The 25725-nt window shown below is 45.9% G+C and overlaps 1 long non-coding RNA gene across 3 annotated transcripts; it reads right to left on the reverse strand.

The window, feature by feature from the left end:
- Positions 1–403: 403 nt before the first annotated feature.
- LOC132666934 (uncharacterized) lies at positions 404–25050 on the reverse strand. Of its 3 annotated transcripts, none has more exons than XR_013555587.2 (5): positions 24910–25049; positions 24565–24691; positions 18734–18845; positions 6236–9422; positions 410–4198 (listed from the first exon to the last, which is right to left on the reverse strand). It is a non-coding gene; the product is annotated as an uncharacterized LOC132666934 (long non-coding RNA). The 3 variants fall into 3 exon arrangements; XR_013555589.2 differs by having other exon boundaries at positions 411–4198; positions 18734–18861; positions 21748–24691; positions 24910–25050; XR_013555588.2 differs by lacking the exon at positions 6236–9422 and having other exon boundaries at positions 404–4198; positions 24910–25031.
- Between the last annotated feature and the right edge of the window lie 675 nt (positions 25051–25725).

The following is a 25725-nucleotide window of genomic DNA, read 5'->3' on the forward strand; positions in this document are numbered from 1 at the left end:
AAAATGCCTGCTCATCCCCTGTGCCCTCTTTTCTCCTAGTTTCCTGCTTTTCTCTTGTTGATGTGAGGGTGTTCCTTAAATACCCTGGATGTTAATTCTGTGTTAATTGTATACATCTTTTCCTAGTCTGTTATCCAGCCATTCAGTGCCTTTCTGGTGTTTTACTGAACAGAAATCCTTGATTTTGATGTGGGCAAATTCAACATATTCTCCTCTAGAAGGTTTGCAATGTGTCGATATCGTCCTTAATAACTGCTGTTCAAAGCCAGCCCTTCCAGTGTCATTTGACCTGCACGAAGTAGAGGGGCTCTGACCTTCTGCTATTTGTTCACTAAGCTTGTATTTTCACAGGCTAAGTCTGCAGTGTTGGCTGGTGACCTTGCCACATCGCTGCTTCATTTGTTGGTTTCCAATATAAACCACAAGTCCCTGACGTGTGTTGCTGTTAAACCGTATACCCCCTCATCCTGCGCTAGGGAAGTTAAGTCTTAGACCTACAGGCAGAACACAGATCTCTATTATTTTTCATCTTGATTCGGCCCACCGTTCCCGGCTGCTAAGTTATTTTTGGACCCCGATTCATCCAGTGCTTTGGCTGTCCCAGTTTTTTGCCACCTGAAACTTTGGTAAATATGTCATCTGTTTCTCTGTCCAAGTAACTGGAGAGAATGTGGAGCACAAGAGGACTAAGGCCAGAACCCTGGACCGTGTCCCCAGAGTCCTCTCTCAGGCAGATATTGACTAATTAATGATAACATCCCCTGAGAGTTCTTGACTCTTGAGGAGCATCTAAATGTCTGAGCCTGGGCTGAGTGCTGGGGATGCAAGATGGCGGAGGAAACAAGTCCTCCAGCCTCACAGGGCTCACACCCTAGTGGAGGAGGCAGAGGCAATTACATATACAAATTACAACTTCCCCTGGTTCTTTTGTTTTTACAAAGAACTCCCTCGCAGATCGTCTCTTTTGAGCCCTGTTCGGGATAGGCAGTCAACCAGGAATAAGTTTACTTAACCACACACCATCCTCAATCTCCCAAGTTATCCTTGGGGCTATTAGGAGATCAGTCAAATGCTTTGCTGAAATTCACAGGCATGGTGTCTGCAGTACTAGTGAAATGCATCAGACGGACAGACAGAGGTCAATCTGGCAAGAATTATTCTTCACGAATGCACCCTTTGTAATCGCTTACTAATTATTTGTTCATAATTCACGGAGTGTCCCCAGGGGCATTTCCTGAAAGGTCCATGAGGCGCATTCTCGCACTGCGCTGATCATCAGGCCCAGAAGATTCGAGAGGATTTTACAGTCTGCACTGTTTACCCTTCAGCCCAGCAACTCAGGGGGGCCGGTAAAGCCATCTTCTGGGTCCAATGTATCCCCTCCCACTGCCAGGAGGCGGTAAGTGTTCCTCCAACTGTGTGGGGGGATTGGGGTCCTCTCCCATTAATGAATTAGGAAATGCATTTAGCAAGTCGTGACTAGCATTTCCTTTTAAATAAAATAGAATGAATAGAAAGTATCAGAGAGCATTGTAGGTGGTAAGGGTACATGCTGTTTTATGAAATTTTTCTTTCAGTCATATATTATACGTATGCATGCTGGGTTAAGATCTGTGGGTCTTGGTGGAAAAAGTTCGAAAGCTACCGGCAGTGATTAAGTCCATCCTCTTGAGTCAGCTAGAACAGGGTTCAGCTGTGACTTTGGGCGAGTTACTCAACCTAAGAGAATTTCACCGATAAAACAAGATTGTAATACCTATCTCCTTGGGCTTTTATGAGGATTAAATGAAATAATAAGTGAAAATTGCTTGGTTCAGCACCTGGAATGTAATGTGTTCAGAAGATGTGGTTATTTTCTAGCTTTGAAGATATGCACACATGGCCTGGTTTCCTTCTCATTCCCAGCGCTATTAATTTCACTTCCTCCTTTCTATTTTCAGCAGTTTGGAGAAGCAAGTCTGTGGCTTTCTAGCAATCCTGGATTTTATGGATATTATCTCTCACATCTCAGAGGGTTTCAAGGCTCATAAACCTGCTTCTCCTGCGGCTCGACGCCTGTGTTGCCTGCTGTTTGGGGGTGGCTCTGCGCGCCCCAGCCCACCCTTTTCCGTCAGAGGCCAGCCTCCTGGGCCCCTCTGGTTACCAGCGGGGGCCGTGGGTGTTTTTAAAAGTAGGCACTCTCCTTCCTTTTCCTCTGAGGAAAGGAAACCTTTTCCTGCTTGTCTCCCCAGGGTTGTAAGCTCTCTTGCATTCCCCGGGCCTGGGCCTCTTCTTTTCCCGCCTCCAGTCACCCCTGCTCCTTGGCCAGGGGGCAGGGGTGCGCTCGGCCCAGCCGCTGGCCTCATTGCGGCTGCCCTCACTGTTCTCTCACCCGGGGTGCTGGAGCCATCTGCCGCGGGGGTTTGTGGGGCCGCTCATCTCTACCCCCTCTCCCTGAGCTGGGGTCCAAGGGTCAGGGGGTGGGGGGCAGACTGCAAAGCCCACCTACTCCCAGGAACAGGCACCGGGCTGATGACTTTCTGGCCATGTGAAAACGCCACGCGCCTCACTAGTTCACATCAAGTACTGGAGGTGCTGAGATGACTAAGAAATGCTCCCGGAGTTCAAAAATTCAGTCTAGTCCTAGATCTTTAATGCCACCCTTCAAAAAAGCAGCAGGCGCAGGGGTGGGGGGCACCTCTAACAGTGGAAACTACCTACCTTAACGGTAGGTAACAGCCATGTAACAGCTTCTAGAACAACACAATCAGAATCAAAGAAATTGGAAGGCTGAAGCCAAGTTTGCTTTTGAAAAAAGCCTGTTCCCATTTCAGGGATTTTCCTCCTCAAGTGTCTACAAAACAGATGCCATTCTTGTTTTTCTTTTTAGATTACGTATTTAGTGCCATGGGTCAGGAGGGAAGTGGGACACCAGAGCATTGCTTCCGGGCCACACTGAACACAGCATCACATGGAGCAAACCCGGAGTCACAAAGTCCACTCCACTTCTGGAGACAGGTCCCCGAGTGAGCGTGGGACACTCCCCTCTGCTCACAACTAGCAAATAAACATCACTTAGAGAAAAGTTTGTGATCAGTGCACCAGCAGGCAACAAAATGGATACTTCTCAAATATTCCAAGATTGTACACCCTTATCAACAATCAAATTAGAACTAGGCTTTAATTTTTAAGAACAGCTAAGATAGGAACTACTTTTCTACAACTTTCCTTTGGCCAAACATAGGTTATAAATGGTTTTTAATCTGTGCTTTACAAAATGGGGAGCTGATGTGTCAAAATTAAATTTCAAGAGAAAAAGATGTATAGAAAGATCAGCTGAGCAGAGCCCTAATCCTGAAAACATTCCTTAAAAAAGATTCTAGTAACTAATGGTTAGTAAATAGCCACACACATATTTTTTCAGTTTTTTAATTTCTCATTCTGATTACAAAATACATTAGAGGCACAGGACATAGAAAATGAGTTTCTCCAGTAATTCCATTTCCAGTGTCAAACCTCAGAAACAGTTGTGTGTCTGACCCACCTTCTCACGGGGAGATGCCTGAGTGTGAACACCCCCAGAAGCGTGTGTAGAAGTAGAAATGTCTGCTTCCATCCACTCGTTTGAGGTACTTCTGCCTGGCGAAGGATGGGGAGCAGGGCCTCAGGCCAGTGCTGGGGTAGCACACCTCTCGCCCCACCGCGTTTTCTCAGCTAGGGTTGTCCAAAAGACAGGGGAACATTGCGGGGGGGAGAGGGACTCAAAGGAAACACGTCAATGTGGCATTCTGCAGTGTGGGAATAAGGACATGGGACAGGAAGAGCTGGGAGGTGGGAGGCAATGGCAACAGTGACAAAAGAGGCCGCTGGAGAGGCAAAGGTGCAGGGGGAGGGCGGCACCCCCTCCACCCTCAGTGAGTGACTTCAGGGGACCCCACCCCCACGCTGCACACCCTGCTCCTGGTGGCTGTGCACAGAGCAGCTCCCACAGGCGGTGAGCGGTGGCGGTGCCCCTGGATGTCACCAGGCAACTGCTCAGGACAAAGCCCTCCCCAGGAGATGTGGGAGCCAGACGCTCTGCCTCCCCCTCTCCAGTTTATTCAGTCAGAGTTAGGAATGCTGGGCCAGTCCTTACCATTGTGGAGCTACACTCGCAGGCGGATGACACAGGAATAGGATGAGTTGAAATAGGGAACACAATTTACTCAGGGATGTCTTTCTGGAAAAGTTATGTTTCAACTGAGACTTGAACACATCCCCCCCCACCCTGCACCTGACCATCCTCCAGGCACTATCCCTCCAGGGAGTAATTTCATCCGGCCTGTCACCGTCACCGGCTGTCTACATGTCGCAACATGGCCTATCTGGCTATGGCCCCTACCTAAGACCCTCTGTTTAGTTCTCTTTTGCTCAAGGCTGAGATGACCTCAACTCACTATTCCCCCAAGTGCACCATTTGTGTTGCTGTTTAAGAAAGCCATACAGAGAAAGACAGATACCATATGTGTTCACTCTTATGTGGATCCTGAGAAACTTAACAGGAACCCATGGGGGAGGGGAAGGAAAAAAAAAAAAAAAAAGAGGTTAGAGTGGGAGAGAGCCAAAGCATAAGAGACTCTTAAAAACTGAGAACAAACTGAGGGCTGATGGGGGGGGGGGGGGGGGGGGTGGGAGGGAGTGGAGGGTGGGTGATGGGTATTGAGGAGGGCACCTGTTGGCATGAGCACTGGGTGTTGTATGGAAACCAATTTGACAACAAATTTCATATATTTAAAAAATATAAATAAATAAACAAACAAACAAACCCGGGGGGGGGGGGGGAAGGAAGAAATCCTATGCCAGACAGCTGGGGTGAGCTTTTACCCCCAGAGGTCTGGGTACCAGCCTGACGCCAAGTCTAACGAGGGCACCCTGCATACAAGACTACCTCCTTCTCCTGGAAGTCTGGGGACTGGGTTTCCTATGCAAGGACAAGTCTCTTGTGGCCACTGGGAGGACATGCCACTTGTTTTCTGGAGAGCTGCCTCAGTACTGCAGGTAACCCGGCTTCTGCGAGCCCTCCGCACAGCCTTAAGGGCTTCCAGAAGTCAGGCCACTACAAGTTGTATCTCTTTTATATCCTGCCCGCCCCCTGCCCCGCCGTTGGTAACGCTCCTCTCCAACCTCCAATCAAGCTCATGTGGCCTCTAGACCCTGATGCGACGCACCCACTGCAATGGCTGGTTCCAGAAAGGTCATGGCTGTGTAACAGGAATACTGTGATATAACTCCCCACCTCCTCCGGCCCCTCCTTCTGAGAACGTGTGTGCGGGGGTGAGGCATCCGACGCGGAGAGTAGGGTATAATAGGATCTTTGCTTTCATCAGGCAAGTGTGACTCAGTCTTACCCTCCAGCTCTAGACCTGCTTGCCGTCTGCGCTCTGCCCCCACTCTCTCCAGAACCGGCTCACATGCTTTGCTACTAGTGCTTCACCAGCAAAACCTGGAGTGCTGCCCCACAAAAGCTACATCCACATCCTAAACCCTGGAGCCTATGACTGTGAACTGATACGGAAAAAGGGAGTTTGCAGATGTAGTTAAGTGGAGAATCCTGAGATGAGTCCATCCTGGATTCTGAGGTGAGCCCTAAACCCAAACACAAGTGTCCTAAGAGACACAGGCAGCACAGCGGGCCTTGTGAAGACACAGGCAGAGAATGGGGTTCCACAGCCACACAAACCAAGGAGCCTCTGGAGCCCCAGAAGCTGGCAGAGGCAAAGCATTATCCCTGAGGGCCCGCGGAGGGAGCACGGCCCTGCTGGCACCTTGATTTTGGACATCGGGCCTGCAGAACTCTGAGAATTCCTGTTGTTTCAAGCCAGCCAGCTGGCTGGTGGTGCATTAGGGCAGCCCCAGGGGCTATTCCCAGTCCCACGCCCATTCACCCCGCAGCAGCCCTTGGAGGTGACCGTTCCGTCATCAGACACTGCCTTTACCCTGATTTCCTGGCTCCACAATGTCGTTTTCCTACCTCACAGGACACTTTCACAATCTTTTATGCTGAGTCCCTCACTTCTCCCCACTGCTAAATGTTGGACGCCCCTAGCTCAGCCATGAATCCTCTTCATGAAGCATCCTGTTCCACGGCTCTAAACACCATCCACACACTGACACTCCCAATTTACCTCTGCAGGATGCGGGCACAGTAGGGGCTCCAAAACTATTTGGGGAAAGAGTAAAATCTTTTCACATAAATCACCATTTCAAATGTGTTTACCATACTGGGGCACCTGGCCGGCTCTGGCTCAGTCGGCAGAGTGTGCGACTCTTGATCTCAGGGTGGTGAGTTTGAGCCCCGTGGTGTGTGTAGAGCTTACTTAAAAAAAAAAAAAAAAAAAATTAACAAATGTAATAAATGTGTTTACCATACTCACTTTGAAAGCACTTTCAGATATACTCTCTTGCTCTTCTCATAAAAGCCCTGTGGCTCCTGGGGCTCCTGGGTGACTCAACATCCAACTTCAGCTCAGGTCATGACCTCGCACTTCACAAGTTCAAGCCCTGCATCAGGCTCTCTGTCAACGCAGAGCCTGCTTCAGATCCTCTGTCTCCCTCTCTGCCTGTCCCCCACTGGCATGTTCTCTCTCAAAAATAAACAAACGTTAAAAAAAAAAAAAAAAAAAAGCCCTGTGGCTCTTAGGTGACTGGGCGCTAGTCCTTCAGCTATTCTGTGGCAGAACACAGGTTTCTGGATCTTTCATGCCTCTCCTGTTGACCCTCTCACAAGGCTGGAGTATCCCCTGAAGGTTCTGTTCCATGATCATGCTGTTCCAAGATTCCTCTGCAGAAGGAATCCAGTCTGTGACCCCGCCCTCTGATTATTAAGGCTTCTTAAGAGGTTTTTCTCTCTAGAACAGGGGTTGGCAAAGTAGGACCTATGGGCCAGATCTGGTCAGCTCTCTGTTTTTGTAAAGAAAATCTTCCTGGAATATAGCCACATTCATTTGTGTACATACCGTCTAGCTGCTTTTGTGCCCCAACAGCAGAGCTGAGAAGCTACGACAGAGACCATAGAGCTCATGAGCCCAACATATTTACTCTCTGGCCCTTTACAAAAACAGCATGGCCACCCATGCTCCGGAATTAGCCACAGCCAAAGTCTCCCCTCCTTAGCGTGCTTGCACAATCTGTCTCCTGCGTCCATTCTGGGGTAGTCAGGTGTGATCTTTTTCTGCTTTCCCACTCATCACACTCATGGGATTGGAAATTGTATGAAACCTACTACGTTGACGGTCTTCATGATTATTAACAACCTTTCTTCCTTCCTCTCTCCCAGTCAATGCCTCTTCCCAAAGTGGAGTCTTTAATGGTCAATAAGGTTGGTATTCCTCATAAAGGCCTTCCCACATTCGCGATACTCCCAGGTTTCTCTCCTGTGTGGACTCTTTGATAGGCCCTTAGATTCATTTTGGCTGAAGGCTTTTTCACACCTCTGGCACTCTTAAGGCTTCTCTGCAGTCTGAATAGTCTGATGGGTGATGACATGGGGCTGATTTCTGAAGGCCTTCCCACAATGGCCACATGTAAAAGGCTTTTCCCCAGAGACTACTCAGAGGCACCAAGCTTTGGGAGTGCTGATGTTTGTGGGGCTTCTCGCCAGTGTCAACTCTACAGCGCACAGTAATTAATGTAATACATAAAAGCTCTCCCACCCTTGTTGCACACATATAGCCTACTAGGGGTGTGAACTCTCTGATACGTAATGTGGTATAACCTATTGCTTTACATCCTACGCAGCTTTTCTCTAGTGTGGACTGTGTAATCAACAACAAAAAGCAGCCTCCTGAGGAAAGGCCTCTCTGCACTCCTTACAGATATACATATACTCCTTCTAATCAGGAAGAAAGGGAAAAGGCACCTCGTTGTCTTCGAAGGTTCTTCCACGCTTGGAGGCTTGTCTATTACGAAGAACTAATGAGCAGCTTGAGTGATTGGTTCCTGGTGATTCCTGGTGCTATCTCTCCACCCTCAGCTCTCAGGACACTTCTTCCCATGTGTCGGAAGCTGGGAACTAGAGCTGTAGGTCTTGCCACATTGCTTACGTTCACCTGCCTTCTATCTGCTGCGGACAGTCACAGCCCTGGACACACAATTTCCCACACTTGCTGCAGGAGTGGGCTCTCTCTGGTGTGGGCACACTGATGCACAAGAATCTTATTGCTTCTCGGTGCTTTCTCATACTCTGTATATTGATCGCACTCTCTTGCCAGTGCAGTTCCTCTGGGCTGCAGAACGGGACAGTGCAAACCTCTCTCCACTACATTTTCTGATACGCAGTAAGTTGTGACTTCCCAGTGGATCTCTAACTGCACTCACCATACTTGAAGGATCTTTTCTTCTAAGACCTCTGGTCTTAGAGACTCTAGGAAAGTCTACCAAATTGGATCTCTGGGGCCCAGCCTTTGGGAGTTTTCCCCACACCTTCCCTCCATACTCAGTGTGGTCAGAAAGACCCTGCTTTACTGCTGACTCCACCTTCTTGGCTCTGCTCTCACCATCTGACAAATAAAAACATGGCATGACCTGATAGCCACTGTGAGCAAAAACCAACCCGAGAACAGAACAATCAAAGAGAGAATAGGAAGGGCGCCTGGGTGGCTCAGTCAGTTAAGCATCTAACTTTGGCTCAGGTCGTGATCTCACAGCTCGTGAGTTAGAGCCCCACATCGGACTCTGTGCTGACAGCTCAGAGCCTGGAGCCTGCTTTGGATTCTGTGTCTCCCTCTCTCTCTCTGCCCCTCCCCTGTTCATGTTCTGTCTCGGTCTCAAAAATGAACATTTAAAAAAAACAGAGAGAGAGAGAGAATGGGAGTGTGCAGCATTTACCCTCCCAACCCTTCACAGTAAGGCAGGGAAGGGGGCTTGAACGGGGACAGGAGCCAGCAAAGAAGGCCGAGTGGACTGGTAAACACAGAGCATAAGAGGGAGGGGACAAAGGACAGAACACCTAGGGAATAAATAGGAAAGTCAGGCAATGTATGAAGATGAAGTCAACCCCTTGAATGTAAGGGGTGAGAAAACAAAGAAGCAGGCAAAGGGGAATGGCTGAGGGCAGAGGTCCTCGGTGTCGTCATACAGACAGACCAGGCAGAGGCATGGCATCAGCCGCCGTCCTCTGGGTGCTGATGGCTAGCCCCAGAAAGGAATGTGTGCCGGGTATTCCTATGCCCATCAGATTTCCACCCGGTGGCTAAGAGACCAAGAGAAAATGAGGAATCCCCTAGATCCGTGTTCTGCCTTGGGTGCAGCCATGTTTCAAAAGGCACGAGGCAGGGGTCACAACAAGGAGGGAGCTAATGGTCCCCCTCACTCACTGGTGCAAATGAAGTCCTCCATCCCTCAGTGGCCGGCAGACCTGGTCCCTGCTGCACTTCCCTTTGTTCTAGGAAGATGATCAGATTAGGCTGGGAAAAATAAAATTCTGTTCACAGCACTGAGACAGGAAAGGGGACATGGTGGACCAGATCACCTGGGTGCTGCAGAGGGTAGACTGAGATCACAGAAAAGGTGCCCATTCCCAGTGAGGGAAATACCAGAACCCAACATTTATGGGAGGCAGACCTAGCTCACGTTTCATCAGGAGGAACCACGGAGCTTACAAGGATCCAGAAACTAAAACCAACTAACCTGAAATCTTTAGAGCACGCTGCTAGCAAATGGGTGGCAGCAATGACTTAGTTATAGCAATGGATGAACTGAGTCACACAGATTTCTGCCCCAGTCAGATCACATTCCCCAAATTCTCCATCACATCTTAATGGAGACTCCTCTCAGAAGGGTCAGATGATGCCAGTCCCCATGAGTGAAGTGTATAGCCGTGGCCTCACACGTCCTCGAAGGTCACCCAATCCTGAAACACATGATTTCTACTGCCACCAGAGGAATAATCCCTGAGGGGCACAACCAGATTCAGCAGGGTAAAGGGGAGGCTTTGAATCTATGTTTATACCTGACAAGCAAAGACAGCTATGGAATAAGACAAGGGTCAAGTTTAGGAAGACCCTTCCAGCAGGGAAGCGGTGGTCAGGGCTGCCATGGTTAGCAAATGTCACAGCGATGAAAGTGCAAGGGAAAACTGCGTTTCTCTCCCCTCTCCCCACACCTTTGGTCACCAAATGTGTGTCTATTGGGGGGCCAATGTGGGGAGGAGAGTGTTCCTACACCAAGCAGTTCTCTGACACCAGCTGGGTGTCCCACAGTTTAGAGATTTTAAGTAATCTCTATACCCAATGTGGGGCTTGAACTCACAATCCCAAGATCAAGAGTCATGTGCTCTACGGACTGAACCAGGCAGGCACTCCAAGGGTGTCCCACAATTTAACTCAATTTTGACACTATGTGGAGAAAGCATCAGATCCTACAGGTTAAGGGCTCAGTTCCACTGGTCTGTCCCCACTTCAGACACCAGTCTTAAGTCCAAGTTGTCACCTGCACTAACTGACTGGCTATAAATCAGGTTCCCGTGACCCTCTCCTCAGGTTCCATTAATTTGCTAGAGGCGCTCTCAGAACTCAGGAAAACTGTACTTACTATTGCCAGTTTATTACAAAGGGTATTAAAAGATATGAATAAACAGTTAGATGAAGGGATATATAAGCAGAGCACAGGTGCCTCCTCCCCTGTGGACTTAGGATGTGCCACCTCCTGGCAAATGGACACGTTCTTGTTCATCAACCCGGAGGAGCTCATCAAATCTCACTGCCCAGCAATTTTTACAGGGCTTATTATCCAGCCCTCTTCCCTTCCCACAGATTGGCAGGTGGTGCTGAAAATTGCAACCCTCCAATTACTTGATCTTTCTGGTGATCAGCTCCATCCTGAGGTTATCAAGGGACCCTACCTTAAGTGCCCTTGTTAGCATAAACCCAGTGCACTTGGAAAGGGACTCCTGAAGAGTAGCGAGAGACAATCCTATCACCCAGGAAATTCCAAGGGTTTTAGGAGCTCACTGCCAGGAATCAGGGACAAGGACCAAGGATGCAAACTTTAATTAATTAGGTGGCCAGCCAAGGTCTCAGGAAGGGCAGCAGAGGGAAGCAAGGCTTCACAGACCCAAGCGGTAGGGCTGCGGCTGCTATGACTGGGCCTTAGGACTTTCCTCTGCAGAGGGGGAGTGCTTTAGGGTCACAACTGGCAGAGGATGGGGGAAAAGTTTCTGAGGGGACACACACACACACACACACACACACACACACACACACACACACACACATACACACAAAGGCAGTCCTCTGCCTTGTGCCCTGACCAATTCCCAATGCCCAGGGAGGGAATATTTACAAGGCAGGAATGTTTACCAAAGGCAGAGTGCGCATAGCCCTGTAGTTCTGATCCTGCAACCAAACCCACTTTGGAAACCAGACTCTCAGGCAGCAATGGACAATACCCAACATCTCTCGTGTGGGAGAAAGACAGGCAGGCCTCACTCTAGAATTTAAGACTTGTACAAAGTCTGGATGAAGGTATTCCAAACTCTTGAAGGAAAGGATTAAGAGGGGTATTCATTCACTCTCGACATTTTTTTTTTTTACACAAAGAGCTTTATGAAAAACATCTCTCTCAAATGTTTGTATCATGTAAGATATAAACATAAAATGTACTTATTTATTGATGTTTAGAACAGTACAAAGATTTACTTCTCACCCGTGTTATAGAAGGGCTGTGGCTTTGCTCCATGGCACCCAGGCTGAAAGGACAATGCCCAAGACTTCCTCGTGGCTGAGCCCAACCAGCAACCACATTTTTTCTTTTCAAAATTGTGGTGCGATGTATAGAACTTATTTGCCATTGTAGGAATTTTTCAGTGGATAGTTCAGTGGCATTAAGTACATTCACACTGCCATGCAGCCATCACCACCATCCGTCTCCAGAACTTCTCTCATCTGCCCAAACTGAAACTCCATATCCGTTAAACAGTAACTTCCCCCCAGCTCCTGGCAACCACTGTGCTACTCGCTGTCTCTATGAATTTGACTCCTCTAGGTACCTCATGTAAGTGGAGTCGAACAGTATTTATTCTTTGGTGACTGCCTTACTTCACTAACATGTCCTCAAGGTTCATCCATGTTGTAGCATGTGTCAGAATTTCCTTCATTTTCAAGGCTGAGTAACAAACATTCCGTTGTATGTACACCACATTTTGTTTACCCAGTCATCCCCTCGTGGATACCTGGGTGGCTCCCACCTTTTGGCTATCATCACTAACGCTGCTACAAACATGAGTGTGCAAATAAATACTGGAATCCCTGTTTTTAATTTTTGGAAATATCTTGAAAAACAGAATAGCTGGGTCATACGGTAATTATATTTTAATTATTTTGAGGAACTGCCATACCATTTTTCACAGCAGCTGCAGCATTTTACATTCTCACTGGCAATGCACGAGGGTTGTGATTTCTCGATAGCCTCACCAACGCTTGTATTTTCTGTTTTTCTGGTATAATAATTGTAAGGGGTGTGAAGCGGTATCTCACTGTAGGTGTGATTTGCGTTTCCCTAATGATTAGGGATGTTAAGCATCTCTTCCTATGCTTATTAGCCATCTGCACATCTTTGTGAGAAATGTCTATTATTTAAGTCTTTGGCCCACTTTTTAATGGAGCCGTTTAGGATTGATTGATTGATTGATTGATTTAAATTGTAGGAGTCCTTTATATATTTTGGATCTCTTTCAATTTTTAAAGACTTTCTAAAAAACTTTTTGCATGGGAAATGTCTACAATTCAAGAATTTCTCACGGGGCGCCTGGGTGGCTCAGTCGGTTAAGCATCCGACTTCAGCTCAGGTCATGATCTAGTGGTGAGTTCGAGCCCTGCATCGGGCTCTGTGCTGACAGCTCAGAGCCTGGAGCCTGTTTCAGATTCTGTGTCTCCCTCTCTCTCTGACCCTCCCCCGTTCATGCTCTGTCTCTCTCTGTCTCAAAAATAAATAAACATTAAAAAAAAAAAAAAAAAGAATGTCTCAAAAATATCATTTACAGTTGGATCGGGATTTTCGAGATTATTTAGCTTTTTATTTTGAAATAATGACAGATCTACAGGACCTTAGATGTTTGTATCTGGAGTTAAAATAGCATCACAGGATGAATGTAAAGGCTGAATAAATATGCAAAGCCAAGCAGGAGGGTCTCTCTTAGCCCATCTCTGCCTGCCCTTTCTCCCGCCGCAAAGGTCACATTTCACAAATCAGAATGGGAAAACTATAGTACACAGAATTTGTATCTGGGAAGGGTGACAAGGGCCATCACTTCATATATATTACTAAGTTACTCTGGTTTCACTGAGAACATCCCCAGAAAAGATTTTCCATATAGGCTAGGCAGTGGAAATCATTCTTTCTACCAAAAATGAATTATGACAATTAACAGGACAGACTTTCAAAAAAGCTTTTTCAATGTGATCTGACCACTGTCAGAGGGTGCCAGTCACCTACCAACACCACTCTCTTCTTTCCTACTAACAGAAACACATTTGTATCCAGGGTGACAAAGTGCTCAGCTAAAAAGGCCACATCTTCCAGCCTCCCCCATAGCCAGGGCTGGTTGGTTACAGGAGAGTTCTGGCCAATGAAATGAAAGCCAGGAGTCACTAGACAAGGCTTCCAGAAAGCTCTTAAAAGCTCTGTTATTAAAAAATGTGACACTTTGTTAGAAATACGGAATATTGGGGCGGCGCCTGGGTGGCTCAGTCTGTTAAGCATCTAACTTCAGTTCAGGTCATGATCTCACAGTTCGTGAGTTCAAGCCCCATATTGGGCTCTGTGCTGACAGCTCGGAGCCTGGAGCCGGCTTCAGATTCTGTGTCTTCCTCTCTGCTCATGTTCTGTCTCTTTTTCTCTCTTTCTCTCTCAAAAATAAGTAAAACATTAAAAAAAGAAATATGGAATCTTGGGCCCTACAGAATTGGGATCTGCATTTTAACAAGATCCTCTGTTGATTCACATGTGCATTTAAAGTTCTGAGAAGTGCTACTTTAAGGGGAGTTTAGTTAGCCTCCTCTTTTTTCCAGCTTGGAATGTGAAGGTGGTGGCTGGAGCTACGGTGGCCATCTTTTGACCATGATGTGACCTCACAAAAGCCACATGCTAAGGAAGATAGTGAAAAAAGCAGGAGGAGACTGAGGCACTGATGACATCATGATCATGGAGCCACCACACTGCCTGGAACTGCCTGCTCCAGATTTTTTTTTTTTTTAAGTAATCTCTACACACAACGTGGCGCTCCAACTCACAACCCCAAGATCAAGAGTCCCATGCTCTGCTGACTGAGTCAGCCAGGCACCGCAGCTCCAGACCTCTTTAACACAAGGGGAGTAACCTCTACCGTGTGTACCTACTACTGACAAGGAACCACTCCAGATGTACAGACTAGAAGAGATATCAGAAAGCCCGAAGCAAGAAAAAGGCACAGTCAACCGTTACTGGATCATAAACCATATAGAATCTTTTCATTTCAAGTTAATATATAGAGGCACATGTAAGTGTATGAAAATTTCCACAGGATGGAAGTATATACATCAACTGGGGAGCCTGGGTGTCTCAGTTGGTTAAGCATCCGACTTGACTCTTAATTTTGGCTCAGGTCATGATCTCACGGTTTGGGAGATTGAGGCCTGCATTGTGCTCTGCACCTGCTTGGGATGTTCTCTCTCCTCCTCCCCATACTCCTCTCTCTCTCTCTCTCTCTCTCTCTCTCAAAATAAACTTAAAAAAAAAAAAGTTCTCATCACAAGAAAAAAATTAAAAAAAAAGTATATGCATCAAAATGCTCAGAGTGTAGGTGGTGGAATTAGGAGTAAATTTAATTTTCCTTATACCTTCTGTTATTGACTGAATTTTTTACACTGTGCATGAATTTTATAATAAGAGACATTGTTTAGAAAATACATGTACCTTACACAAAAGGACACCTTAACATGAAAAAGGGTACAATATTGAACAGGATAAAGAACTGCCAGGGTGCGGCACCTGGCTAGCTCAGTCAGTGGAGCATGCGGCTCTTGATCTCCAGATTGTGAGTTTGAGTCCTACGCTGGGTGTAGAGTAACTTAAGAAATAAAATCTTAAAAAAAAAAAAAAAAAAAAAAAAAAAAGAATTGCCAGGGTGCTTGGCTGGCTCAGTTGGAAGAGCATGCAGCCCTTGATCTTAGGTTGTGAGTTCAAACCCCACACTGGTGGCGGGGGCGGTGGGGAGTCGGGGGGTGGGGAGTTAGAGACTATTTAAATAAATAAATAAACCCCTAAAAAAAAAAAAAAAAAAAGAATTGCCTACTCTTGGGGGTGGGAATGGGCTACCAAGAAAATAGTGAATAAAGTGAGAGAGACCTTGCTTGACTAATAATGACAATGGGCTTCAAACTGAGTATAATTTGCACCCTCTCTACTCCTATGGGCCAAAAAACTCCCAGGTCACATCACATACATTTTTAAACTTTTTTTAACGTTTATTTATTTTTGAGAGAGACAAAGACAAAGCATGAGCAGGGGAGGGGCAGAGAGAGAGGGAGACACAGAATCCGAAGCAGGCTCCAGGCTCTGAGCTGTCAGCACAGAGCCCAACACAGGGCTCGAACCCACAAACTGAAAGATCATGACCTAAGCCAAAGTCAGACGCTCAACCGACTGAGCCACCCAGGTGCCCCACATCACGTATATTTTTGACTAAACATCTGTTCACCAGCTTGATTAATTCCTTGGTTTTCAGACTCTACTAAATTAACGTCTGGCTATATTTCAAAATAACATGATCCTCAAGAGGCAAAGAGCAGTCACACCTGAGGCCCACGTACATGTGTCCACTTCAGAGGCAGCTCAAAAAACTCTTGTACAAGCACAGTAAAACTAAACTAAGTACAGCTTTCCAGAATCCTCCCTTTAAGGGGAAAATGTTCAAACACACATTTAAGAAGCACTGAAGCATCTTATTTTGTGCACTTCCTTCTTACTGGACTCTCTACACTCTACATATAAGAACATTTCAAGAATTTAAAAACCCACTATTTAAGCTGTCTTTTGAATACAGCTAAGTTAAAATGTGAATACAACAATCCAAATAGGCAAAACTCACCCTAAACTAAAACTATAGCACAAGAGAGTGGCTCAGCAGAGATTACCATACTCATCCCACACAGTGAAATTCATTAATACCCAATACCCTACTTCACTAGCACAGAAACTCACAAGGGAAGGGATTTTTTTCTTATTTGTTCATTGATGATCTCAAGCATCTAGAACAGTACCTGTCACATATTAGGTGTGGGGGGGAAATGTGAATGACTGTATATAGCAATAAACAAAGTCTTCACTTAAATTAAAATATTACACACAGGGGTGTCTGGGTAGCTCAGTTGGTTAAGCATCCAACTTTTGATCTCAGCTCAGGTCATGATCTCACTGTTCCTGAGATCGAGCCCCAGCACAGAGCCTGCTTGGGATTCTCTCTCCCTCTCTCTCTCTCTCTCTCTCTCTGCCTCTCCTTCTCCTCTGCTTCTGCTCTCTCTCTCAAAATAAGTAAATTTTAAAAAATTACATTCAGACACACATTAAATCAATTTGCAAATGTCTCCAAGAGAAAAGGATGTTGAAGAGTTTCCCACTAATCTATGCATTCACCTAAGAATATAAAGCTAATACAATTTTGTTAATCAAATACTTAGGTGTTACAAACACATGGCAATGAGATGTAAATTATGGGGAAAAGAGGGCAAGGTAGCATGTATACATGATAGATATCCATGTTAGATGTTCAGGCCTCATCCATGGGGATGAGATGACAGGCACTTAGGTCCCTAGGAGTGGCAGGAGAGACAAGATAAATCACCTGCAGAACCCACACACCACAGGCTAGCTCTAAAGGTGAGGATGAGAAGACTGACACACATGATTTAGGCTTTGTGTTTAATGTAACTTGGAAAGCTATGATGCAGACAACCTGATTCAAACATCTTCAAATGTGTATTAACACACTACCACGTAGCTTGCTGATGCTGGTTATTAAGATCAATGCCCTTTTTTTGAATTCTATGACATAGTTTGACTTTCTATATCCTTTTTATAGGGAAAAGATGTGTGACCAACTTGCAGAAATAGTCTTGTTTGCTTGCCAGATATATTTCTCATTGTAAATTTGCATGCTGGCTAATTATAACAGCTTGAAAGTTACATAAATGTCCAACAATAGGGAATCAGTTAAGAATAAAATTCATTATAGTGCATATATATATATAAGACTACACAGCCATTAAAAAACATGATGTAAAAGTAGAGATTGCCATGGGAAAATGTCCACAAATAGAGGACATTTAGAAAATCAGGTTACAAAACAGATGTATCAAATAATCCCGGCTATGTTTAAAAAACTAAATAGGAGAGAAAAAAACCTGGCAGAACCTTACTAAGCATGGGGTTGTGTCTCAGGGTACAGCTAAAGACGCCTTGTTTTATACTGTAATTTTGTAAATTTAGGTCTCATTTTTCTGCATTTTCCAAACTTTCTATAATGAAAAATAATTGCTTCTATAATCAGAAAACAAGCAGCAATAATTTTGTTTTTCAATTTTCATTCAGATGACCTTAGGCAAGTTAATCAACCTCTCTTTACCTATAAAAATGGGGATAAAAGGACTCCTGCCTTTAGGTTACCAGGACATGTAAATGCTTACAACAATCCCTGGCAAGTGGGAGTTGCTCAGTAAAGGTTAGCTATTAGCTCTGAAATTCTTGCGAGTATGCATGTGTACTGGAGGGCCAGGCCTGTCTCACGGGTAGGGTAGAGCCAGCCTGAGAAGCCAGCAGGCCTCTCCATCTAATTCCACAACAACTAACAAAGGTAGAAAGGGAAATTAAGGGCTGAGTTCACAAATTCCCAAGTCTTTAGACACCAGGGAAAAAAAGTAAATGTGAGTGAAGCAGCTGGGAGGCTGACAAGGAGCAGGGTGCTATGGCTCTGCAGAAGTGGCAGCGGGAGGGGGGATGCTCCTCAGAAGTACCTCAATTTGGCCTATTTTATTAATCTCTACAGCCAACATGAGGCTCGAACTTAGAACCCTGAGACAAAGAACTGCATGCTCCTCCGACTGAGCCGGCCAGGAGCCCCATTCCACTTATTTTAAAAGCCTGCAGGGGTGCCTGACTGGCTCAGTCAGTTGAGCGTCTGATTCTCGATTTTGGCTCAGGTCATGACATCCTGGTTTGTGAGTTCAAACCTCACATTGGGCTCCACGCTGTCAGCGTGGAGCCCCTTGGGATTCTCTCTCTCTGCCCCTCCCCACTCCCATGCTCTTTCTCTCCCTCAAAAGAAATAAACTTAAAATTAATTTTTAAATAATAAATAAATAAATAGCCTGCACTGGCCTAACAGCCCCCATCTACCCTGTAGCTGCCCTGATTTGTGCATTAAAGTATCCACAGAAAAGACCAATTTAAAGTGATAGGAATTTACAGGTTGTTGTACGCCATCCCAGTCAATGCTCCTCTTTCTTCAGGGTGTTCACAACTGGGTTTCAAGTTGTCAGTGTTCCCTCAGGTAGGATGTTGTTAAAACACCAGCAATGAACAGGTTTGTTTGTTTAAGTAGGTTCCATGCACAACACGGGGCTTGAACTCATGAACCCAAAATCAAGTCACATGCTCTACCAGCCAGGCACCTCAACAATGAACAGTTTCTATGCTCAAGTGTCAGTCGCTGTTATCAATGACGGAAACCAACTGTATAACCAACCTGTGGTAAGAAAGGGATTCCAGGGTTGGGGACGTCTGGCTGGCTCAGTCGGTGGCACATGCAACTCTGATCTCGGAATTTTGAGAGGTCCACGCTGGGTGTAGAGAGATTCCTTTAAAAAAAAAAATCTTAAAAAAAGAAAAAGAAAGGGATTCCAGGGTTACACAGTTGAGGGGTCCTGTAGGTAAGTTAGTCTGACTGCTTCCAGCCCAAATGACCAGGGAGGGAATTCAGAGAGTAGGAACTAATACTGGACCAAATGTAATCTGTCCTAGAATTTCAGGGACCACACGATTTATTGTCACAATGGGGATACTTTTTTTTTTTTTAATTTTTTTTTAATGTTTGTTTATTTCTGAGACAGAGAGAGACAGAGCACGAACAGGGGAGGGGCAGAGAGAGAGGAAGGCACAGAATCTGAAGCAGGCTCCAGGCTCTGAGCTGTCAGCACAGAGCCCGACGCGGGGCTCGAACTCAGACTGTGAGATCATGACCTGAGCCAAAGTCGGACGCTTAACTGACTGAGCCACCCAGGTGCCCCAACAATGGGGATACTTCTTACTTCTGAGACTGGAAAGGAATGCTATTAATAATTCCACCAGAGGGGTGCCTGGGTAGCTCAGTCTGTTAAGCGTCCAACTTAAGGTCAGGTCATGATCTCCCGGTTTGTGGATTTGAGCCCTGCGTGGGACTCTGGGCTGACAGCTCAGGGCCTGCTTTGGATTGTGCCTCCTTCTCTCTCTCTCTCTCTCTCTCTCTCTCTCTCTCTCTCTCTGTGCCCCTCCCTGGCTGATGTACTCTCTCTCAAGAATAATAAATATACTTTAAAAATAATAATTACACCAGAGGGCGCCTGGGTAGCTCAGTCAGTTGACTCTTGATTTTGACTCAGTTCTTGGGATCCACATCAGGCTCCATGCTGAGAGTAAAGCCTGCTTAAGACTCACTCTCTCTCCCTCTGCCCCTCTCCCCTGCTGGTGTTCTTTCTCTGTTAAAAAAGCAGGAGGGGGAAGAGGGCTGGCACCTGGGTGGCTCAGTCGACTATTGACTTCAGCTCAGATCATGATTTTATAGTTTGTGAGATCAAGCACTGTGTTGGGCTCTGCACTGACAGCGCTTCTCTCTTTCCCTCTCTCCTGCCCCTCCATTGCTCGCGTGCTCTCTCTCTTCGAATAAATAAACATTAAAAAAAAAAAATTGGAGCAGGACATTGGGTCTTGACTAGAAATGTCTCAAACAAATTGGGACATGTGGCTACCCAATTAAAATCATAGTGTTCCCTAAGGCCTAGGGTAAATTCCACTCTTCACTTGAAAACTATCTACTTTTTTTTTTTAATGTTCATTTATTTTTGAGAGAGAGACAGATAGAGGGCGAGCTGGGGAGGGGCAGAGAGAGAGAGGGAGACACAGAATCCAAAGCAGGCTCCAGGCTCTGAGCTGTCAGCACAGAGACGGGGCTCAAATTCACGAACCACAAGATCATGACCCAAGCCCAAGTCAGATGCTTAACCCTGAGCCACCCAGGTGCCCTAAAAACAATCTACTTTTATGGCATTTAGAAACCACTCTCTTCAAACCACTGTGTACTAGTAAATAACCCAGTAGACTTATTTAACGGGTTTACTACCCACAGAGGTTTGGGATCTTCCTTTCTGGAATGCTTGGATTGAAAGCCAAGAGGCTCTACAGCCAGAATGAGGACCCTGGGTCCCAGAGTTGATATACTGAAAAGCATTTCAGAAGGCAGTAGTGATTAGTTGATCTCTCAGTTACTGGTCCCTCCCTAGATCCCTGACACCACATCAGCCTCAGGGAGGAGAGACTAAGAGGACTACTCTGAGCAGCAGCTCCACATGGACACAGCAGGGTCAGGAGCTGTCCCACCAGCCACCCTGTTCCCTTTTCCTTCTAGGGGTTATAGGTCGGCCACTGGCTCAGAAGCCACCAGTGCAGTAGTGACAGGAGACCATGATTACAGGCCCAAGACCATGTCCATGGTTGAGACCAGCTAGGACTTATATTTCATGTGCGTTCTACCTAACAACTATCTTCCAGATTCTACTGGAAAACAGAACTACATTACATTCCCATGGTCTGTTTGATAATTATCCTATTCAGCTCTTTTCCTTTCTATGTTGTGAATTTTTAGCTTCTCAAGTTTGCTCTCTTTTCCCTCCTCCTTTACTAATTAACAGAATTCCAAGTCTGGCTTTGAAACTACAGACCTTCCCACCTACTGGTGAAAAAAGTCTCAGCTAGATCAAAGGAAAAAATATTTCTCTGTTCTCCTACAGCTGCAGAAAAGCACGTACTATTCAATGTCGCAAAAGTGTTCTTGTTAAGGTTGTTTTTAAGGAGTCCTTCAAGACTCTTGGACTTCAGAGATTGCTACCACATCCTGGGAAAGCAGTCTTTAACTTTTAAAGTCTGTAATTCTGACGGACTTACTTAATTTGTAGTCTTGGTAGCACTATTTAAATAGATATGCTAGGTTTTTTGGCTCACTCATGACCACAAAGTGTGTGATTTTTCATTCTTAAACCAGGAGAGGATCATTATTAGCAACCTTCTCTACTCATAAGAGCATGGAAATAAAAATGAACAACAATGGCTTTATTGGATTTCGGTGTTTTGGTTTTTTTTTAATGTTTGTTTATTTTGAGAGAGAGCGGACGAGCTGGGGAGAGGCAGAAAGAAAGAGAAAGGGAGAGAATCTCAAGCAGGCTCCATGCTCAGCACGGACAAACCATGAGATCACGACCTGAGCTGAAATCGAGTGGAACACCTAACCGACTGAGCCACTCAGGCATCCCTTATTGGATTTCATTTTCAAATAGAATTTGACAATCAAATGTTTAAATTAATTTTATCAGCAATAAACCTCCAACTACTTAAATGTCTGGTGGTTGAAGTTACTCTTTTTGCCCTCAGCAAATCTCTAAGAGGAGTGACCCCAGCTGTCTGGATCGGAGGGAGTACATCAATCCTATACTAGGACCAGGGCTCACTCACTCAGCAACCAGGAGAGTAGAACAGGAATGGGCTCCTGGCCCTCCAAGCAACTAGGAAAGGTCTTCATCTTCTAGAGGCAAAATGGTCTGTCCTGTCAGCATAACTTTCCAGTCTTCTTCCTATTCCCTGGGATGAGAGGTCCCTATGATTTCACTAAGGGGACAGAGGGGAGAAAGCAGGGTTGGAGGTCCCATTGCCCATCACCCAGACACCTTTTCTCAGTCCAACCTCAAAAGAGGGGCCACTGGATTCAGACTGGGACTTATTTGAACATGAGGGTTCTGAGAATTTGAGGGGATCCAGATCCAAAGTCCTGTTTTCTACTCTGCCTCCATTTCCAAGCAAACATGAAGATGCAGATTCTAAATAGGACACATAAAAACTGTAAATGCTAGGGGTGCCCGGCCAGCTCAGTCAGAAGAGCATGTGACTCTTGATCTCAGGGTTGTGAGTTCGAGCCCCGCTTTGGGTATAGAGATTACTTAAAAAATAAAAAAATGATTAATTAATAACATAGGAAAAAAAAAACAAACACCTGCAAATGTTACTACACTCTGCTCACTTAGAAATCCTAAGTCCACGGGGAACTGAGGAAGGTGGAAAGGAATCCATCTTAAGCCTTCCTTCACAGTACCTCTGAACCAGAGTTCAGACCTGGGAGAAAAGGCTGCATAACATTGGTAATAGTAAAATAAACCAAAAATAAATAAGATAAAGTAAGACAAAATAAAATTAAATTTAAAAATAAATAAATTAATTAATTAATTAATTAATTAAATAAAATAAGGGGGCGCCTGGGTGGTTCAGTTAGTTAAACGTCAAACTTCAGCTCAGGTCATGATCTCACGGTTCATGAGTTGGTTCCTGAGTTGGAGACCCACATCAGGCTCTGTACTGACAGGGCAGAGACTGCTTCGGAACCTCTGTCTCCCTATCTCTCTGTCCCTCTCCCACTCTCGTTCCCTCTCTCTCTCAAAAAAAAAATTTAGAAAAAAATTAAATTAAAAAAATAAAATAAAACCAGGAGAGAACTTACTAGAATGAATCTATATTCTTAACAAAAGAATTCAAAAGCCTTTAGAATTACTATGTAACAGGTACAAGTTGCAGGCAGAGCAGGACAGGGGCTCCTAAGGCCTTCCTGCACTCACCACACTATGGTTCTTTATCCAGCCCAGATACACAAGACCTCCCCACTTTCCAAATGGCTTATCACTTCAGTTTTATAGACTGAAAATCCTATTCACAGGCAAGGGAAAAGAGTCAGCATGTTAAGGAATCAGGATATCAGGGCAATTCTTTGCTGATGAGCCCTCTAATTTCATGGCTGCAGTCAAGCTAACTGTCCTCCTCTGTTCCTGCCTCTTGGCTCCTTCCCACTGGCTCTAGATACTCCATCTGATTCCTTCTTTCCTCTCTTCTCATGACCAACTGTAGACTTTCCAGCTTTCCACTATCTTGCTGTCCACTCTAACCTAAAAAAAAGCTTAAAGGTTTTTCTGCTAAAAACCACAGAAATACAGAGAACCGGCAGTTAAAGCCTGGTCTGTGTTTCTGGTTTTCCTTTTTAGGTGATATTCTGGGAATCCCCTTTCTTTTCTTTTTAATATTTTAATTTTTGAGAGAGAGAGAGAAAGCTTGGGGGAAGAGCAGAGAGAGAGGGGACAGAGGATCTGAAGCAGGCTCTACACTGAAAGCAGAGAGCCCAATGCGGGGCTTGAACTCACAAGCTGTGAGATCATGACTTGAGCCAAAGTCAGATGCTTAACCAACTGAGCCACCCAGGCACCCCTGGGAATCTCTTTCCTACCACACTTTTCATTATCAAGGGTGGATTTCAACTCCATCCCATTCATACATACTTTCTCCAACACTTATACTGGGGGCCTCCTTTTTTAACAAAATATGGGGGGCTGGCAAACTCCAGATTGGAGTCTTCCACCTTAATGTCCCCCCCCCCATTTAATATAATTAAATCATTCTGATACAGGGTTATAATGACAAAAGGAACTAGACTCATTTCACATATTTGGGGGAAGCTGGAGGAATATGCTCTCTCCGACAGACAGAGCCTACTCTGAGGTGTGGATGGGCCCAGTGGGCAATTCCTTTTTGTGTGTCTGGGATGGAAAGATGACAGTGGCAGTGGGCATTCACCCTAGATACCTACCAGTCAGTCCCAGGCCTAAGATCCTGCTGTGGGAATGCTTACACAGAACTCCAGGCAGGAGAAAGGCAAGAACTGAGAACACTTAGAAAACTGTGCAATGTTAATGAATCTTGGGGTCCTGAGTTTCAGCCCCACATGGGGGGGGGGGGGTAGATTTTACTTAAGACAAGAAAAGAAAAGAAAGAGAGAGAGAGAGAGGAGAGAAAAGAAAAAAGAGAAGACAGAAAGAAAGAAAAAGGAATCTCTTGCCTCAGGGCCCAGCAGCACGTCAAGGCTCTCTCTGTCAAAAACACTGGGAATTAGGACCTGTACAGCTCCATCCAGCAACACTTGCATCAAAAGAGGGCTTGGCATACCAATAAGGGACATTTCAAGCCAAGTCACACGCAAATTCCAAGCCTTTCGTCTGGCATAAACATAAATACTATAAATTAGAAATAAATAAATACTGACTAAAACCAAAACCCAAAACAGAAGAAGCTTGAGCTCAGCTATTCGGAAGGTGTGAAGCCCTGGAGGCTCTCCAGACCCTGAAGCGTTCCACCACACACGAGCGGGGAAATGTGGAGAAAGACGGAGCCACAGTTAGTGAGAAACTGCAGTTAAGCCTTCCAGTCAGACCAGTCGGGTCACAGGAAAGTCCTTACTCAGCGCGCTGGTGTTTCCCTTAATTCTTCAGCATCAGTCCGTGTAAAGAGCCTTCTGGGTGCAGTCCAGGCGATTCCACTCTTCGTTTCCGAAGCCCACGTCCACATCATCGAAGGTCACCGGCCCCTGCAACAGGAGGTTTGTGCACTATGGTCCGGGGTCATCCCAGCACCTGCTCCTCGAAGGAGAAGCAGGGCTGGGAACTTGAGAAGCGGGGGAGAGACGCGCTGAGAAGAGGCGGTCGGGGGGCACCGAGAGTGGCAGGGCCCGACGACCCCGGGCAGGGGGAGAGACAATGCCGAAGTGGACCCCCGCGAGGGGGCTCGGGACCTGCACCCACTCACCTTGGGCGCTGGGGATAACAGAAAAGTAAGGTACACACCGTCCGCCCTCAGCAACAAGCTTCCGCCCCACACTCAGTAGAGCAGCAAAACTCCGCGCGCCCAGCCCTCCACGCGTCCGCCTGAGCCTCGGGCCCCGCCCCTAGGCAACTTCGTGCCCTCTCTAGGCTGCGCGGAGGACCTTGCGTCTCGGTGGGCCGCTCCGTAGCTCGCTTGGGGAGCGCCGGTCCCGGGTTGGACCGGAAACATGGCGACCCGGGCCTCGGCGATTCTGCGAGGCTTGGTCCCCTCACTCTTCACGTTTCACGCGAATCATCTTTTTTTTTTTTTTTTTTTAACTTTTTATTTATTTATTTATTTATTTATTTTTCGATGTTTATTTATTTTTGAGAGAGAGAGGGAGAGGGAGACACGGAAGCCAAAGCGGGCTCCAGGCTCCGGTCTCTGGAGTTGTCAGCACAGAACCAGATGCGGGGCTCCGACCCAGAAACCGTGAGACCATTACCTGGGGCGAAGTTGGCCGCTTAAGGGACTGAGGCACCCAGCCGCCCTGCGAATCGTCTGTAAAACTACTTTTCCCCATTGTATTTCCTAGTGGACCACTAAAGAGGAAAAAAAAAAAAAAAAAGGCAGTGTCACCCCTAATATAAGGAAATGACCACTGTTACCATTTTAGAGACTTTTACTCCTATAATTTTCTACATATAGTTTAATATTTTTGTGACCACTGTTACCATTTTAGAGACTTTTACTCCTATAATTTTCTACATATAGTTTAATATTTTTGTGTTTTTGTCATCTCCAATTTTCCTACTTGAT

Source organism: Panthera onca, chromosome B2, assembly GCF_046562875.1.
Source record: "Panthera onca isolate mPanOnc1 chromosome B2, mPanOnc1 haplotype 2, whole genome shotgun sequence".
NCBI classification, from domain to species: Eukaryota; Metazoa; Chordata; class Mammalia; order Carnivora; family Felidae; genus Panthera; species Panthera onca.